The sequence below is a fragment of the Lycium barbarum genome, chromosome 4 (assembly GCF_019175385.1).
Source record: "Lycium barbarum isolate Lr01 chromosome 4, ASM1917538v2, whole genome shotgun sequence".
Lineage (NCBI taxonomy): Eukaryota > Viridiplantae > Streptophyta > Magnoliopsida > Solanales > Solanaceae > Lycium > Lycium barbarum.
The window spans coordinates 43,389,555-43,395,470 of record NC_083340.1 but is presented as its reverse complement, the minus strand read 5'-3'; the positions used below and the strand labels follow the sequence as shown (position 1 = coordinate 43,395,470).

Sequence of the window (5,916 nt, the reverse complement as noted above, 5' to 3'; positions counted from 1 at the left end):
TGCCAATGATCAACCAATCAACTGCCTCCGCCTTCATAGCTCATATCTGCAGCACATTCCAGAATAGTAAAGCCCACCTCGATGCTCACCCATTCCAAGCAGCTTCATCGTGATAGGAGCAGACATAATTTTGTTAAATTTTATATTACAATCTAAATGATCAACAAGTTGTGACACATTAATAAATTGCAAGTAAAATATGGAACGTAAAGGAAATCCTTCAACCATATTATATTATTTAGCCTGGTTGTTCCTTCTCTCGTGGCTGCCAAGCTACTTCCATCCGAAAACCCAACCGGGCACTTAAGAATATCTCGTTGATCACTCAGTTCCTCCGAATTACCTGTCACATGATTGGTAGCTCCGGAGTCAATAATTCTGGATGGGTTTTTGATCTTACTATCCATCTTGCCATTCGAGTTTGTTCCTTGGGAATTCAACACGTGAATCACAGTCTTCCCGATCTCGTCGCTAAAATTTGTCTGTATTCACCGGTCCTGTCTCTACCTGAGTTCCTTCTTTGACAACCACGGTGTTAGCCCGGTAGTTTCCTCTTCCACGACCGGATCTCGGTCCACCCCTCTGTTGTTGTTGTTGTCCTCTTCTTCTTCCTCTGGTTTTTTCTCGTCTCCTTTTTTATTTCCTAGCTACCAATCTAGATAACTAATGAGTCGAAAACATTCGTCCACAAGGTGTCCAGATCTCTTGTAATGTGTGCAGAATGCATCATCATTTTTCTCTTTACCATGGTCGCAGTAGGGGTTTCTTCATTGTATGGCAAAATCCATAGTTTCACTCTAGTCCCTCGTATTCCGTGTGATTCCTCTCACATGTTCTTCTTCACCAGCTTCGAATAGACCACGTTTCCTAGGCCAGTATGTTCGACCTCACCATACCATACATTGTCTCATCCAATCCCATGAGGAAAAAATGCACTTTTTCTTCTTCTCTTTTGGCTTATAGGACCGTTCCTAGCTTGCACGTGCACTTTTCGCACGTACAAGTTAGAATCTGTTCGTAATTCTGCAATTCCTCCCACATCTTAGTGAGTTTTCCATAGTAATCCACTATGGTCCTTCCTTTTTGCCTGCAATCTGCAAGTTCCGCCTTTAGCTGTTGTATCCGAGGGCCAATAATAATAGCGAACTGCTCTCGGATACTCATCCATAATTTTTCTGCTTCCTCTTTAAGTGACATCGTTGAGCGAAGCTTTGAGTTATGTGGTGTTGCAAACAACGACACCAACAATGAGTTTATAGTCCATGAATCTTCCAAGTTCGGTGACTCTTCATCTGGTTTCTTAATTGTACTATCGACGAAGCCGAACTTCTTTCTTGCTCTTAGGGCTGTCCTCATGTATCTAGCTCATTCTTCATAAATATCACCCTTCAATTGGACTTGTGTCACCACAATTCGGGTTATCATTCGACGTGATGTCGTAGGGAGAGATTGTCTTTCTTTGGGTTTTGTTTCTTCACCGGCGATTCCTTTGCAGCGTCATCGCCGGTTTCTTTATCGTCACCTGCCCTTGTTTTAGGGTTTTTGTTTTCTTTCTAATGTGGCTCTGATACCATGTTAAAATTGAGACAGGGACCAGAATTTAGAGAGACAAGAATAATGAGAGAATTCTTTCTACTTTGTATTCATTATAATGATCTCCTTATATAGAAGTAAGATCTTCCTTCTCCTAGTCTACTAAGGTAACCCTATTTTAATAGGACTACACATCCTATATTACCATAATTACCATTTCATCATAAAAAAAACTATAACAATTAAAGTAGAATAGGGTTTCATAAAAAGGCTAAAAGTGGACACTTATTATGAATTGGAGGGAGTAACATTTATGTAAAAGAATCTCTCCTGAATTGGATTTTAAATATTTAATCATGGTAAGGGTAAGATTGCGTACACATCACTCTCCTCATACCTCACTTGTAGAATTACATTAAATATGTTGTTGTTGTTCTTGTTAATCATGGCATAATTTATGATTTTAATTTTTATATTAATCGTACAAAGAATTTTTAGACTTATCTAAAAGATATAACTACAATGTTTTGATTGGAGGATATGAGACTCCAACACAAATTGTGAATAACAATTAATATTGGTAATTGTTATTTAATTAAAGGGAACACACACTACAAAAAAAGAGCTATATTGAGGAGGTCTATTTGTGGGGGTCTTAAAAACCCCCACTATAAGATTATTTTGTAGTGTTTTTTTTAACCCCCGCTATATAATTCTTTTTGTGGAGGTTTATTTGTGGGGTTCTTAAAACCCCCACTATAAAATCATTTTGTAGCGTTTCTTTTAACTCCCACTATATAATTCTTTTTGTGGCGATCTCATTATAGAGGTTTTTGATAACCTCCACAAGTTGCATCAAATTGTGGAGGTTTGTAAATATCAGAATTCAATACAATTTGTGGCGGTTAATAACCCTACATATTTGGTCGTTACTAGCATGGAGATTGTGGACTCTCAATGGGCTACCCGTCATTTGCACCATGTGCGTGACAACTACTCCGAATGAAAATGTGTTCGGCGTTCTCGCAACTTCACTCAATCAAATGTCTTTCAGAAATTTGTCTTTCTAATTAATATCCTGACCATCCGCGCCGACTTGTGACCACTTTGCATAACTCAGCGATAGAATTACATTTTGTTAGTCTTTTACCAATACACTAGGCTCGTTGTTTCAAGAGAATCAGATGAAGATGTTACTCGGGTCATATATAACTGGATGGTTAAAATGAAAAAGTGTTATTGGGGTGTTATGTGATAGAATTCATATCAAACTGAAAGATAAGTTCTATAAAACAGTTGTAAGACCAATAATATCATATGTTAGCGAGTGTCGGGCCGGTAAAGTCCAATATATCCATAAGATGAATATTGCAGAGATACATATGCTAAGATGGATTGTAGTCATATAAGATTAGGTAAGATTTAACATGATAACCTTCACTAGAAGGTACAAGTAGCACATATTTAATATAAAATGAGAAATCGTTTGAGATGACTTAATATACGGCGTCGACCTACAAATTTACTTGTGTAGATGTGTGAAAGGATTTTTTTTAATAAAATATATGCACAAAAATCTTTTATTTTCATAATATTAGGAGTTCTGAATTTAAACAAATAATATTATTTTATCTAATCAAAGATATTTAGCAATTTGAATATTAAATGAATTATGTTAATAAGTTTTTGTGAGTTTGTTCTATATCTTAGATTTTTATTTGTTTAGATATCTTGCTTTTTTGTTGCTTTTTTATGCTTTATTTTTTATAGTATATATATATCTCAATTTTGTTAAAGTATGTTTTATTATATAGTTAGTTCTATCTCCCAATATTTTAATTACTAATAAAAAATAAATAAAAGAGAAAAAAAATGTGAAAAGGCAATATTAGACACCATCTTCCTAAGTTTTAATCTGAACATTATGGGGTAATTAGGAAATTAGACTCAAAAAATATTCAAAACCTGGGGGGCAAATTCCCGCTCCTTTTTCCCTCTCTTTTTCCCCCTCTTTTTTTCCTGAGGGCTAAATTCCCTCTCCACAACTCACGAAATTCCAGGGCTCAACTGAATCAATTCACTTTCTTCTATCAACTCAAAATTCCAGGGCTCTATAGAGTAAAACTCTTTCTTATTCCAGGACTGCAATCCGAACGGGAAAGGTAAGTACTTCGTAAAACTCTTTCTTATTTCTCTTTGTTTACTTTCCGATGTCGAGTTCGTACCCGAAACTGGTTGCGATATGCGTGTCGATCTAAGTATTATTACAATTATTGGGTTAAATGTTGGTTCAATTCTTTCGTGGGTTCCTTAATTGGTTTCGAGGTCTGATTGGTAAATTAAGTGTCATTATTGTTTTTTGGGGAAACGAGTGTGTGTTTTTGCATTTTTGACAATTAAGGGAATTTTTTATTTTCCTTCTTTTGACAATTAAGAGAAGTTTTTGTTTCCAGGTACTATATGAGGAGGTTTCTCATTTTTGCAACTGTTGTATATTGCAACTGCTGTATCCATGTAAGTATATTAGATGTGGTTAGAAACATGAGTATAATTACGTTAAATTTTGCATTAAGCTCGGGTGATTGTGGTAGATAATTACTCCTTTTGGTCAAAGAGTAATCTAAAGCAATGGATTTGGTAAGTTATGCATTAACTCATTCATTGGCCAAATATTCTTTTCAGTGAAAGCTCACTTTTTATATAACAGACTTTATGAATTATAGGAAGGTACATCAATTATCACTCTTACGTTAGCAGTACGTTTCTTCTACTTCAGTTTTCTAGTGTTGTTAGCATTCAGCTTTGATGCAAGTTTAACTTATGTTAATCATTGGGCTGATTACAACTTATAATTTATTTGTTCGATTCTAATGTTATTTCGCCTATAGAGGACCTGTATATTTGTTACATAGATGATTTTCATGAATATATGGCTAGAATTTTTGTTGTAATACATTGGTTTGATGTTTTTGTTGATTATTTTCTTGGTTTAGCTTTGAGCAGGGAAAGACGAATACAAACACTTTGGGATGCCTGCTGAAAAACATGGTGAACAGATTGTGAGTTTCAATAAACTAATTCTCATGCTTCTGATTTTCTCAATTTATAATATTCATCCTTTATTTAGCCCAGTATTTTAAGCATTTGCGATTTCAAAAGCTTCTTCTTGAGATTAGTATGGTGCGTTATTAGAGAACTTGTTTAAGTAGTTCAACTTGGAATCTAACACGACAAACTGAAATGTAAAGTGACTTAAGAAACGGGAGATCGTACTGTAAGAGGTCAACTGATTGGAGGATTCATTAATCTTAATGATATGGGATTTAGTGCCAGGACCAGGACTTTTGTGCAGTTATGCATTGCTATCCAACTGTTGCTACCCATTTTGTCAACCAAAAGTTGACAAGCTTATTTTCTCCCTGTAGTTCTTTCTACTAATAATTTTATATGCATGAATCATGGAACCTGCATAAAGAAATCTAAGGACTCTTTGAAGTCCAATACATTAGTTTAACCTCAGTGCATGTGTGACGTGCTTCTACTATTGACTCTGCCTCAGTTCTGAAATGAGGGCAAAAGTTAATATCGTATTTCAGAATACTTTTGCCGAATGTGTGTTTATTTAAGAACTTTTGAATTTTCTTTTTTGGTGTGGTTAGGAAGGGTGAATTGAAACCATGGATGCAGAGCAACTTAGATAGTGTGGTGACCAAGATGGAGAATTTCGTTGCTGATTATTATAAGAACATTGAAGACTTCCTATTCTAAGTCAACTTCAAATTTTTATAACCCATCAATTTATTAGCTAGACAATAGTAGGATTAATCTTGTAATGAATACATACATTTTTATTATCCTAGCTAGTTGGTCACTATATCAGATATCATAGTTATGATACAAATTTTGTTTAGTTGGATCTGAGTTTGTATTGTTTGTTATTATGGTTATTTTTAATGGAATTTGACTTTGTTATAAGTTGTTCAGTAAAATTATTTATTTAGTCCTGATTAAAAATTTTAAATAGCAAAAAAAAAAAAAAAAAAAAAGTATTGTGGTGGAAACAAATTAAATTGTCACTAGTTAATTTCTTTTTTTTTAATCATTAACATTGTGGGGGTTATAAACCCCCAATTAAGTTTTTGGAAAAGAACTAAGCATCATATTGGGGGGTCCAAAAATCCCCACAATATTTTTTTTTTGAAATAGTAAGATGATATTTTGGAGGTTATAAACTGCCACCGATTATCTCTAAAAACCTACACAAATTTAAATTTTATTTTGTGGCGGCCGTCGTGGAGGTTTCGAAAAACGGCCACAATAAGACTCGTGGCATTGATAACTGTAGCGTTTTCAGAAACCGCCACAATTCTGTTTGTGGGGGTT

General features: G+C 34.7%; 1 long non-coding RNA gene across 1 annotated transcript; it reads left to right on the top strand.

The window, feature by feature from the left end:
* The first annotated feature begins 3,545 nt into the window (after window positions 1–3,545).
* On the top strand, window positions 3,546–5,508 carry LOC132638406 (uncharacterized). Its single transcript, XR_009581715.1, has 4 exons — window positions 3,546–3,695; window positions 3,987–4,047; window positions 4,527–4,592; window positions 5,193–5,508. It is a non-coding gene; the product is annotated as an uncharacterized LOC132638406 (long non-coding RNA).
* The last annotated feature ends 408 nt before the right edge of the window (window positions 5,509–5,916 follow it).